The sequence below is a fragment of the Ambystoma mexicanum genome, chromosome 3q (genome assembly GCF_040938575.1).
Source record: "Ambystoma mexicanum isolate Mex_15411 chromosome 3q, UKY_AmexF1_1, whole genome shotgun sequence".
Lineage (NCBI taxonomy): Eukaryota > Metazoa > Chordata > Amphibia > Caudata > Ambystomatidae > Ambystoma > Ambystoma mexicanum.
Window position 1 is genome coordinate 996,082,730 of NC_090926.1, and position 13,860 is coordinate 996,096,589.

Consider the following 13,860-nt stretch of genomic DNA (forward strand, 5'->3'; position numbering starts at 1 on the left):
TGTTAAGACGTAGCCCCTCAGGTCGGGACCCGGTAATAGAGCCTTGTGGCCCCTCAGTGGTAGCACCGGTAGGATCTTGCGACGCCTCAGCGTGGTGGCCGGTAGTTGGAGCAGCCTCTGTGTTGTTGCTGGTCTTAGGAACTGATGGGTCCCTCTCGCTTGGGCACTTCTCTGGGAAGAAGTCACCCTTGCGGGGTGTGGAGGAGAACAGGGCACCTACCTTGGGCCTGGTCTTCTGCTTCACAATGCTTTGAGCTAGTCTGGAGACGATCTTCCGAAGAGCTCCCGCCACCTGGCTAATCGGTTTTTGAGCGTGCGTGGAGTCAAGGCGTTGCGCGCGGTGCTCCCGTCCCAGCCGGGGTCTGGTCCAAGGAACCGGAGGCAGAGGGCGCAGATGCTGGAAAGGGATCCTCGCAGTCTGGACACCTGCTGAAGCCTGTTGTCCTCGACATGCGCCGGAGAGGAGCGTGGCGCCAGAGGACAAAGCAGTATCTAATAATTGAAAAAAGACAAGAATATTTCTCCAGGGAAGAGCGTGTGGAATTACTAGGCAAGAAGCCTAACCCAGAAGTGCTGGTGAAAGCAGTTGGTTCCCGTTGATGCGGAAAAGAGGACTGAGGAGTGGCGCCGGTGGGCAGAATCAGGGGAGTGCATGCTCCCAGGGACGCGCCATCGGCGCATCTAAATTTAAATGGGAAAATGATTTATCTGGTGAAAAAGGATCTGTCTTCCGTACCTAGCGAGGGATGCCCATACAGTATGGAGGAAAGGGGACGGGACGTAGGAGTACCCTATGTGACCTACGCCTACTTAAAGAACCCCTGACGTCATGCAGGCAAATGATCACCAGAGAACAGCACAGCCAATGCCAACAATAAATGTAAAGCCTTCTTCAAGGCAGTCAAACAGTTCATCCATTCCCTTCCCAACCTTCTCATCCCATGTCCTATCTCGACTGGACACAGATGGGTCTCCTTCCCCCCTCCTTCTCTCTGTGCTCTCCCTCCATGGTGCTTTCAATCTCTGCTATCTTCTCTTACTGCTATTCTATCACCTATCGTATCTCTCTCTTTCGAAGACTGGAAGAAAAAAGTTCAAGAAGGATCTCCTGGTCTCCAAACCAAGCCTGCCTGTTGCTGACACCTATTTCAATGCTTTGTCCAGGCAGACTGTCTCCGACATCCTCTTTGTCATCCCCTCTGCAGACCTTTGGATTCCCTGCATGGTCTCAGTGCTTTCACCTTTCTCTTCCTCTACCATTAATGGCGGCACCCGTTGGGAAGCACTCTTGGCACACTTCCTTTCTTCTAGGGCCATCATCAATGTCTATGGAATGTCACTGACATGGTTCATGGCTCTCAGCTTAACCTACTCCTTCTTGACAGGCGTCTTCCGTCTCTCATCAACTTCCTCCTGTCTCCTGCCACTCCTCCTTCAGCCACCACCGACGGGTTTATCACATTCCTGTACCCCTCCACGGAAGACCTTCAAAAGTGGCACCCAGCTTCACTTAGCTACCCTCAACACTCTTTCTGCCGTCAAACACTCCTCTAACATCTGCCACCACCTGGATGACCTCGACGTCCTCGCTCTCACTGAGACATTGTTCCGGCCAGCTCAGCCACGAGTTTTGACACACTCTCGTCCCAGAGGGCAGATCCCCTCTATGCCCCGGCCTAACCGGTCTGGACGCGGAGTGACCCTGATCTTCCCTGAATGGGTCCCTGCTACTATCATACCCACTCAGTCCTACTCCTTTGAATGTCTTGACTGGGGGCTTGCTGTCTCTCCTATCCTCTCGCTGACTCTGGCCACTATCTACAGGCCCCCTGGCCTGGTCTCCCTCTTCCTCTCAGAGTGGGCTGAACTCTCCTCTCCTGGCCTCCACCTCCTAGGTTCTACTCCTCAGAAACTTCAATATTCACCTTGACTCCTCTATGATTCTCTTTCCCCCTCCATTCTTCCAACGCACTGAGCCAGACACACCTTGGATGTTCTCATCTCTGCAGACATCCCCATCTACTACCCTCTCACTACTTCTCTCCCCTGGTCTGATCATTCTCGCCTGTCCGCTCACCTGGACCTCCTGGGTCCTCCGGCTACGCCCCCAACAGCACGGCCAGTCTTCTTCTCAGTCACACAACCTACGAAGCCAATGTCAGATGCTGCTTTTGCTGCAGCTTTCATACCCCCTCCAAATCCTGCCACTGACACTCAATCCGATACTGCCCTTACCAACCTTCAACTCTCCATCTCCAACACGCTGGACATCCTTGCCCCTGTCATGAGGATCCTCATGAAGCCTGCCTCCAAGCGCAACTCTTGGTATGAGTCCGACTGTCCTCTCTGAAACGCAAGTGCAGAGCTGCTGAGCGGAAGTGGCAGGCTTCGAGCACATCCACTGACAAACTGGCCTGCCGCATGCTTGAAAGGCAATACAGACTTTCCATCTGCTTGAAGAAGAGGGCCTATATCCAAGCCTGCATTTCTGGGGCCACTAACAACACAGCTGAACTTTTCAAAATCTGCAAGGAACTCACCAATCCTATTGCAGTCTCCACTTTTCCTCTACCTTCCCGGGCCCCCTGCATGCACTGGCCTCTCACTTCATTACTAAAACTCAGTACATTCTGCCCTCACTCATCCTTGTGGTCCAGCCCGCTCTCCTCTACATCATTCCATTCGCCCTATCCCGCTCTCAGGCCTCCCTTGGTCTCCCTCCCCCTTTCCCACCTATTCTTCTTTAGACTAGTTCACTCTATCAATGTCTCATCCAAGCAGGTGCCACCCTGCTCCTCTAGAACTATCAAGGCCAACATTGCCTTCCTTGCTCCAGCCTTGGCAGACTTCTGCAATCACTCCTTCGCCACTGGATCCATCCCTTTACTCCTCAAGCACTTCCTTGGCACCGTCTCCTCAAAAAGCCTTCTGCCAACCCTTCCTGTCTGGCTAACTACCACCCTATCTCCATTTCCCCTTTCCTGGGCAAACTCTTGGAGAAGCTGGCCATCTCCCAGCTTACACACCACACTGAAATCTGTTGATTGTCTTCATGAGCACCAGTCTTGTTTCAGAGCTGCCAGAGGCACAGAAACCACTCTTCTGGACACCCGTTTTGACTTACTCACTAATCTTGACTACAATTCTCCTTCCGTTCTCATCCTTCTTGACCTTTCCTCTGCCTTTGATACAGTTAATCATGACACCCTTATAAAATCGTCTCCGTGATACCCTCCCCAGGTTCAACTGGGCCCTTTTCTCTCCTCCATCTCACTCTCCATCTGTGGTGTACCTCAGGGTTCTATCCTCTCGCTATGGCTTTTCAACATCTACCTTGCCCCTCTAGCCCACTTGATCTCCGCCTTCTAACTTCTAGTGTTATGCGGACGACACTCATCTCTCCTTCAAGCTTCCCTCCTCTGCCTCCTCTTCTTCTTCTCTCATTCCTGAATGTCTGTCTGCTATTCAGGCATGGTGCACCGCTAACGATCTCTGCCTTAATGCCAGTAAGACTGGGTTCCTGCTCATTGGGACCCCCAGCTCCCTCTGCCCCTCCTACATTCTGGCTGCCCTACATGGGCCCTCTCACCTCACCCTCCTGTGAGGCAAAAAACCTTGGCGTCATCTTCGACTCCTCTCTTGCCTCACATCACGGACCTTGCCAAGATGGCACACTTTCAGCTGCACCTCCTCAGGGGCATTCTCCCTTTCCTCACCTTCCCCCAGAAACTCAATGTCTCCAGAGGTCTGGTCGTTTCTAGGCTGGACTTTTGCAACAGCCTCTTCCTCAATCTTTCTTTAGCCTCCCTTCGCCCCTTCTACTAATCCACAATAGGACTGCAAAACATATCGTTGGCATCAAGCCCAGGGACCGCATCTCTCCAGCCCTAAAATATCTCCACTGGCTCCCGGATGCTGCGAGGATCAAGTTCAAGACCCTTTGCATCATTAACAAGGCTTTCTGGGACCCCGCTACATCCAACTCTCTCTACCTAAATACCGCCCGGCTAGTGCCCTTCATTCTTCTAGTTATGACTTTCTGCTGATCAGATGCTTCTCCAAGCAGAGAGTAGGGGGGTAGATCTCTCTCCTCCGCAGGTACCGCCCTGTGGAATAGCCTCCATGCCCCTTTCAGACTTGAGCCGGATCTCCTTATGTTCCGGAAGCATCTCACCCTCCTTTTTTTTATTCCTCCTTCCCTCTCCCCCTCCCCTGCTAATATCCCCTTCTGTCTCTTGACTGGCTGCTTGGTTCCTTCAGATTCTTACTGGGCATCAGGCCCTCCTCCACCAGTCTACCCTTGCATTTGGTCCACCCTGATCCCGCTCCTTCCTGCACTTGCTCTTCTGGGCCCCAACCCCCCATACTAGCCTGTCTGGGCCTCCACCCCTTGAGAAAAATTAGCAAAGCAAAAATGAGTGGGCACCACAATATTAATCTCTTTTAGACAAAAATTCAAAACAAATGGTAGATTAAATCAGAAAACTGTTTCAAAGTTAATTCTGGAGTGTTCAGGAGCTGACTGCGAGGAGTCTGGAGACACCCTGACTCAAAAAATTCTATGTAGCAAAAGGCTCAGTAACCATACCAAGCCACAAAATCACTCTCTGTTTGTTCCCAACTAGGGATATAGGAGTTCAAAGTGTGTAGGATGCAGGTAGAACTTTTCTCGTATTCAAGTATAAAAAGAATGAACCAAAATTCAAATAAATCAATCTGCGCCATAATTCCTCATCTTAAAAGTACTTATCCATGAAGTTTATCTTCAAATAGAAGTCACTAATTATATCTTAGTGAGGAAGCAGTCAGCATATCCATCAAGTTAGACTCAATTGCCAATGCATTTCGGAGTTTCCTCCTTTATCAGGGCGAATCTTACATAATACAATTAGATCATTGGTGTAACACAAGCATAAAGTAAAAAATCAAAATGTAGAATAAAGGTTACAAAACAAACATACCATGTTCATAATGTTGTCAAATGTCATCAAAGCACAATGGGCAAAAGGAAAACATAATAATAATAAAAAAGGTTAGTTAGGTGTCAGTAATTGCGGTTTAGGAGCAAAAATTGCTTCTCTAAGAGAATTACCTGTGTGATAGTTGAGCGTATGGAAAACAGGATGAAATCCTGATGTGTGCTGGGAAAGCGCATCAAATCAGCAAAGCTGCCTTGTAAAACTTGTGCAGGCGGCAGATTGCGCCACAACAATGTGTATTCTATGAAATTAGAGAATTGCGTGTTAGTGCTGCGTCGCAGTATAAAGTTGACAAAAATAATGCCCAAAATGCTAAGCGATCTGTATTGGAGCCACCTCACGGCGGGGACAGCTTCTGTCTGTATTCAGCTGCTTGCCGTATGCGTACGGTGAGTATGTGGCTTTCCTGTTTGTCCGTTGGCATGGCAACGGAACTACGTTGCTGCACGTAGCCGCGTCGTGTTGCAACAAATGTGGCACGGACTACTGTGATGATATATGTGAGTTGCAGGAAGTAAACTACCTTATAGACATGAGGAAAGTGTAAATGGATGAACGTAAAAAGTGCCGGCTGTCAAAGGAAACAAAAGAATATTAAAAAAGAATAAAACAATTCTGTGTGTGATGCGAAAATAAAAATGAAAGAAATACTAAAGCAAAATGTGAAAATGGAAATAAACTCAATGGCACTACATAAGGCATAATGATAATGATTTCTGTTTCGCTGACCATTATTATCATAGTGCTAATGATGCCAATGCATTAGAATTAGGCACCCAGAGACGCAGTCGGTGTCACAATGGGCGACACCTACAGTCCCAGACTTGAGAGTAATCCGGGAAAAGTCTCATAGGTGCATAACATAGTTTAAATTTAACAATTGTACAAAAAGAGATTCAACATAAAGGGTTCTCCTGAAGTGACCGAGGGTAATAAAGATGTTCTGTAGAAAATTAAAATCAATCAAACATCATGGTTAACATTGTGTTTACATAGTGTGTTTACATGAGAAATATTACTAGTAGTCATAGAGAGAGATACTAGCTGAACATCTTGTAACATCTCCACGATAGATTTAACAAATAAACAAATGGATTATTCAAATGAAACAGTGGAAATTGATCTCCTCATTGAGTCCGTTGGGAATTAAACTCCCTAGTTTATCAATTCAAAAAGTCTCTCTTCTATTGAGTCGTAAGCTTAAGTCTTCATGAGGATTATTTCTAGTTAAAACTTCTAGAATCTAGAACCTTATCTGTGTTAGGCTATGTCCTTTGTTAACCCAATTATGTTCTCATTGCGGATACATGAACGGTGCTCATTCCAGCGTGTCTTGGCTTATCTAGTAGACTGACCTACGTAATACTTACCGCAGGGACATTTGATTCGATAAATAATGTTAATGCTGTCACATGTGCCATATGTTTTTAGAAAGATTTTCTTGCCTGTACGTGGATGGTATACCACATTGCCCTTAATTACAAAATTACAGTTAATGCAGTGTAAGCAAGGATATGTTACAGTGCGCTGTGTTATTGCTTCTTTCATTGGTGGTCTTGTTCTTACTAACTCGTCACATTAGTTCCGGCTTCTTTGATAGGCAAAAACTGGTAGGTCATCAAACAGATGCTGTACTCTGTCATTCTTAAAAATACCCCAGTGTTTCTTAATGGTGTTTTTAATTCTGTTGCTTTGAATTGAAAACTTTGAGACATATACTGGTGATTTTAGTTCTCTCTTCAGTTTCTTAGTGCCTACTAGTAATGTGTCACGGTCCAAATCAATCACCCTTTGGGTGGTTGAATCTAATTCATCACTCTTGTATCCTCTTGCCAGGAACTTGTCTTTCATCTCAGTTTGTTGCAATATATAGTCTTCAGGATCACTCACAATTCTCTTCACTCGTTACAGCTAGTTATATGGCAGTTTTTTTAGAAAGCTAGGTTGATGGAAACTCAAGCGGTGAAACAGAATGTTACGATATGCAGATTTACGAAACAGAGTGGTGTTATAACCTTTCTCTTTCTTCTCTATTCTTACATCGAGGAAATTAATTGTGCTGCTAGATATTTCCTTGGTGAATTGAATCCTGCTATCAATGTTGTTGAGGTAGTGAAAAAAGATATTGGGCCTCATTACGAGTCCGGCGGCAACCAGCCGGTTTTTCCGGCTAGGTTACCACCGGACTCATATTACCATTCCGCCTCCGTGACTCCCGGAATTACCAGGGCATTACGACCCTGGTGTCCCGGGAATTCCGGAGGCGGAATTCGGTAAATCCCCATTCCCATTGAGTCCCATAGGACTCAAAGGGAATGGGGAAGTGGAAACACCGGCACCATCTCGTGATGGTGCTGGTGTTTCCACGTCCGCCTGCAGGCGGGCGGTGTTAAACCCACCAGGTCAGACCTGGCGGGAACGCCACCTCCCGCCTGCAGGACTCGAGATCGGGCGGTCCAGAATTAACAGTTGCGGCGGGTTTACCGCCACTGTTATTTCCGGACCGCCCGACCCGTAATGAGGCCCATTAAATTCAAACTCAGTGCTTGTCCAAATTCCAAAAATATCTCGATATATCGCACCCATAGGTGGATGTTCTTACTCCATTCACTTTTGTTAAGCACATGGTCCAGCTCATATTTATGCATAAAGCAGTTCGTGTATGTGGGTTCCACGGTGGCACCCATTATGTACCAGAGATTTGTAGGAAAAACTTATCTTTATATTGGAAATATAAGTTCTCTGCTATGAATTGTAGAAGAGTGAGTATGAATTCTTTCTTAGCTTGGATGTCGGATGCTTGCAATAATATTCATTCCACAGATTCCATTCCTAAATCATGAGGTATGGATGTGTACAGACTTTTAACGTCAATGGTAAACTGTAAGTGATCTTGTTTGAAAGGAGTAGTCTTCAATTTCTGTAAAAAGTGTGTGGTGTCACGGATGTATGTATTGGTACTTTGAATCAATGGTTGTAAAAAGAAATCGATATAAATACCCAATGGTTGATTGATACTATTCATACCTGCTACAATTGGCCCTTCCCGGCTGTTTAAGTAGATTCTTGTGAATTTTAGGTATGGTATAGAAATTAGGAATCCTCGGGTGTTGGTTATTTATGTATTTGCGAGTATGTTCATTGATCCATTCAAGTTCCATGGCCTTATCTAGTAACAACTCCAGATTGAATTTAATAGAAATAGTAGATTATTGATCCAAGGGGGCATAAATTGTGCGGTCATGTAGTTGCCTACCGCATTCTGTATTATAATCAATTGTGTTCATGATAACCAATGCACCCCCTTTATCGGCAGGGCCTTTTGTGTTGTCTTTAGTGCTGTATAGATCCTTAACAAGTTTCATCTCGTGTAGTTTGATATTTTTATGTGGTGGTGATTTATAACTTATTATTTCCATATCTTTAGCAACAAACTTTTGAAATATGTCTATAGATGGTACCGTAATAGGAGGTATAAAGCCACTCTTGGCTCGGAATTCTTTGTAATCAGGACCAGTTGTGGTAGATCTTTCATCTGAATGTGTGTCTAGTTCATCAAAGAAAACTTTCAGCTTGAGTTTCCTGACAAATTTGTATAACTAAATTTTGGTATCAAATAGAGTGGTTCCGTATGTGGGGACAAAACTTAAGCCCTTCTGCAACATTTCTTCTTCTTGTCTTGTTAGCAACCTCTGTGAAATATTGATCACTAGGTTTTCCTTAGTTGTAATCTTGTCTGGGGTTTGTTTCTTTGATTTCCTCCTCCCCCTACGGGTTCTTTTGGGCGTGGGCCTAAAAAAGCCGAAGTTGAGGGTATATGAGCTGTTGAATTATGAATCTGATTTACTGTATCCGTTGGTTTATCTGCAGTAGATTCAGAGTCTCTTGGTACTTCTGAGTCGGAACTAGATGTATTATCCGATGCGTATTTATATAGTTTCTTGGGTATGGTTGGTCCGTATTTGTCCATCCAGGTATACACTTCTTCGCTGATGTAGTCGTAGGTATCACGTTTGAACTTCTTAACTTTCTTCTGCTCTAATTCCGTTTTATAATCCTCTAGTTTGGTATTAATGTCTGCTAAGATTACATTGTATTCCTCTTTCCCCAATGATTCAACTAGTTCTTCTTCAATTTCTTTAATTTCAGTATTGAGAGATGTTAAATTCTTAGATAATTCTTGGATAGTTAGGAGGATCCGGTCCAAGGAGCATTTATTTAAAATGGCTTCCCATTTGCGAACAAATTCTTTGCTCTCTTTGTACAAGGTGGGGCGGAGTTGTATTCGTAAACCTCTGGGAATACTTTGATGTTTAAAATATCGGCCCAATGTTATTGCATGGAGTTTCCTATTTATCTCCTTTCTTATTAAGTATTCCAATTGTTTAATCCGTTTGGCTGGATCTTTAGCTGTGGTACCATGTGTACCTATCGATTTTTCACTGATCAGTTCTAGAATAGCTGAAGCTTCCTTCCTCTTTTAGAGAACCCTAGGGTCTCAGCACATTTGGTTGAAAGTCCTTCGATGTCTTCAAATGACATGCTGATGTGGTGTAAAAAACGGATGTATTTAAATGATCTGTGTGCTTCCACTACCATGTGTCTCACAAAGGGGGAGAAAAAGTAGCAAAGCGAAAATGAGTGGGTACCACAATATTAATCTATGGACATATTTCACAAGCTTGTTACTAAAGATCTAAAAGAATAAGTTATAAATCATCACCACATAAAAATCTCAAACCACACGAGATGAAACTTGTTAAGGATCTATACAGCACTAAAGACATCACAATACGCCCTGCCGATAAAGACCTGCATTGGTTATCATGAACACAATTTATTATGATGCAGAATGCGGTAGGCAACTACAGGACCGCACAATTTATGCGCTCTTGGATGAAGACCCTACTATGTCTATTAAATTGAATCTGGAGATGTTACTAGATAAGGCCATGGAACTTGAATGGATCAATGAACATACTCACAAATACTTAAATAACCAACACCCGAGGATTCCTAATTTCCATACCATACCTAAAATTTACAAGAATCTACTTAAACCACCGGGAAGGCCAATTGTGGCAGGCATGAATAGTATCAATCAACTATTGGGTATTTATATCGATTTCGTTTTACAACCATTGATTCAAAATACCAACACATACATGCATAAATATGAGATGGACCATGTGCTTAACAAAAGTGAATGGAGTAAGAACATCCACCTATGGGTGCGATATATCAATGATATTTTTGTTATTTGGACAAGCACTGAGTTTGAATTTAATATCTTTTTTGACTACCTCAACAACATTGATAGCAGGATTCAATTCACCAAGGAAATATCTAGCAGCACGATTAATTTCCTCGATGTAAGAATAGCAAAGAAAGAGAAAGGCTATAACACCACTCTGTTTTGTAAATCTACCGATCGTAACAATCTGTTACACCGCTTCAGTTTCCATCAACCTAGCTTGCTAAAAAACCTACCATATACCCATCTGTTACGAGTGAAGAGAATTGTGAGTGACCCTGAAGACTATCTATTGCAACAAACTGAGATGAAAGACAAGTTCCTGGCAAGAGGATACAAGAGGGATGAATTAGATTCAACCACCCAAAGGGTGAATGATGTGGACCGTGACACATTACTAGCCGGCACTATGAAACCGAAGAGAGAACTAAAATCACCAGTATATGTCTCAAAGATTTCAATTCAAAGCAACAGAATTAAAAACACCATTAAGAAACACTAGGGTATTTTTAAGAATGGCATAAGAGTACAGCATCTGTTTGATGAACTACCAGTTTTTGCCTATCAAAGAAGCCGGAACTTATGTGACGAGTTAGTAAGAACAAGACCACCAATGAAAGAACCAATAACACAGCGCACTGGAACATATCCTTGCTTACACTGCATTAACTGTAATTTTCTAATTAAGGGCAAAGTGGTATACCATCCACGTACAGGCAAGAAAATCTTTCTAAGAACATATGGCACATGTGACAGTATTAACATTATTTATGGAATCAAATGTCCCTGCGGTAATTATTACATAGGTCAGTCTACTAGATCAGTCAAGACACGCTGGAATGAGCACCGTTCATGTATCCGCAATGAGAACGTGAACTCTGCAGTAGTGTCATGATCTCTGCTTCCAAAAGGTCAGGGTTTTCCCAACTCCCTTGGAAGCAGATCCATAACCCAGGTTCCGAGTGCCAACCAGTCCCAATTGGGACCTTTTGGACCCAGTCCTGGCGCCACTGGCATCAGGCTCATAAATATGCCCAGTCCCAGCGCTGGAAGCGCCGGGCTCATAATGCTTGGGTGGACTTACCTGCAGCAGACCATGCTGCTTACTTGCCTGCCAGTTGAGCCTCTGATCCTCTTTTGTTTGGAACTACTTTTCCTGTTGGGTGGGGCAGGAGCCACTCCCTAGATTCAGAACACTGGAACTCTTCTGGAAAGCAGGAACTCTTTTCTTACCTAGGCGTGGCTGTGGAAGGAGACACCTAAGCACTACAGGAGGCTATTTAAACCACACCCGATGGATGAATCTTGCTTTGCGTTATTCTGCATCCTCTGCAGCAGAACGCTCATCGTGTCTTCTGCATCTGATCCTGGGCCTAAGGAAAAAGGCTTACCATCCTGAATCCAGTCTTCAGCAACACCTATAAAGACAAGAGAGAACAGGTTAGCATTACGGTCTTCAGTGACAGCTCTTCACTTACCTGGTCCATCGGCTGTCACCAACGCCTCGCGCTGCATTCCGGCATCTGAAAGACAAAGGCTTACCTACTCTTCGTGCGCTCCGGAGGTCTTCACACTGCATTCCGGCATCTGAAAGACAAAAGCTTACCAACTCTTCGCACGCTCCGGAGGCCTTCGGCGCTGCATCCCGCATCTGAAAGACAAAACAAGGTGCGTTTAAAGACATTGGGGAACTTTAATACTCACGTGCCATTACTCCTTTCCACATCTAACCCAGTGGGTATTCCGGCACCCTGCAGCCGCTCCGAACTTGTACCTGCAAAATAAAAAGACAGTTAGAGCGCATCGTGAAGCAGGCAACAAGCGCTTACTTACTTGCTTCCAGGCGCTTCTATTCATCACACGGGCTCCATCTTCAACTCACTTCAGCCCGTCATCCGCCATCGCCGGAACCCTGCAAAACAAGAAACATCATTACTAAAGACTTTAAAGACATTAGAATTACTCGAAACTTACCGTTCGTGCAGTAAACGACGGACAGCAGTCCTCTGAAGTCAAGAGGCCTGCTCCCCTTATCCAGTGAAGAAACTGGTTACAGCACCCTGCCCCGAGGCAGATGGAGAGCACGGCGTTCACTTACCTAAGGTGAGAGCTTTAACCTTTGGGGTTCTACAGGAGAAGAGAAAGGGAAGAAGAGAGAGACATTCAATAACCCAGTTCCTTAATCCCATATTTTCTATCTGCAGACATCTTACCCTTCGAGTCAGACATACAGTGCACAGAGGTCCAGCCCAAAGAGCCAGCCGTGTGAAGATACGGTATACGCCCAGTCAAGACCGGCGCCTCTACGGGAATCAGGTGAGCGTTACAGAACGCAAAGCCTACCACAAAACTCCCGTCCAGGCGCTATGGAAACCTCGGATACCGACCAGCTAGCCCAGTTACTTGGGGAACTAAGGGCAGAAGTGCATGCAGCCCGTCAGGAAACGAACGCTCTAAGAAGGGAACTGATTATTTCCAAGGAGCGAACAGATGATCTCGCTAGACAATTGCTACAGTCACAAGCCAGACAGACCCCGTTACCCGCATCTGGGGGAAATCTTCCTTCTACATCCTCTATGAATCCAGTGCAGATCAACCTACCTGGGAATGTACCTCTGGCTCCGCCCGAACGATTTTCTGGTGACCCAAAGAGGTTTGCAGTATTTATCAATCAGTGCCGGTTGCATTTCTTATGCCGGCCAGCAGCCTTTCCAACTGATCAAGCTAAAGTAGCTTTCGTGCTTTCGTACCTTAGTGGCAATGCGGCAGACTGGTCGATCCCTCTAGTAAATCAAGATGATCCGGTCCTCCATGATTTTCAAGCTTTTCAGCTCAGTATGGAAAAACTGTTCGCAAGACATTCACAGGGGCAGGCCTTGGACAATGAGCTTCTTTCGTTGCGACAAGGTAATCAAGACCTTTTGGCTTATATTGCGTCTTTCAACAGACTGATAGTGGAAACTCAATGGCCTGAGGACAAAAGGATTACGCTGTTTTATAGAGGTCTACGTGGAGAGCTCAAAGATGTGTTAGCCCAAGTAGTGAATCCCCCACAAGATTGTTCGGACTATATAGACTTAGTCGTTCAAATAGATCACAGACTGCAGAACAGGAAGGCCGATCGTTCCAAGTTTGATGCTCGAGTATTTTCCAAACCGCCAACTCCTTCCAAAGGAGTAGACTCCGGGGAACCCATGCAAATAGGGGATCTGAAAGGTCCTCTAACAGAAAAGGAGCGGGAAAGGAGAAAACAGTTGCAATTATGCCTCTATTGCGGAAACTCAGGGCACTTTCTTCGAGACTGTCCGGTGAAACCTGCCAAGAAGGCAGTAGAAGCTGCAGTTACCAAAGTTACAAACTCTGAGCAGGGAAACGACCTCGCCAGACAAGAATAGAGGTCCTCTTGCCGAGCGTGAAAACCAGTTCCGTGACCTCGCATTTCGTGATACCTATGGTCCTCATTAGCCCTGATAATCCGGATCGATTACATGCAATTGAAGCTTACGTCGACAGCGGTGCCATCGGCAATTATGTGGATCATGAAATGGTTTTGAGGATGAATCTAACTCTTTGTCCCAAGGCTGTAAAGGACGTCATTACTACGGTGGATGGTACGGAGATAGCCTC

The 13,860-nt window shown here is 45.2% G+C and overlaps 1 protein-coding gene across 3 annotated transcripts in view; it reads right to left on the bottom strand.

Moving 5' to 3' along the window:
• The window catches only part of BAHCC1 (BAH domain and coiled-coil containing 1), a 683,113-nt gene that overhangs the window by 24,656 nt on the left and 644,597 nt on the right, over positions 1–13,860 (bottom strand). The window lies entirely within an intron of this gene.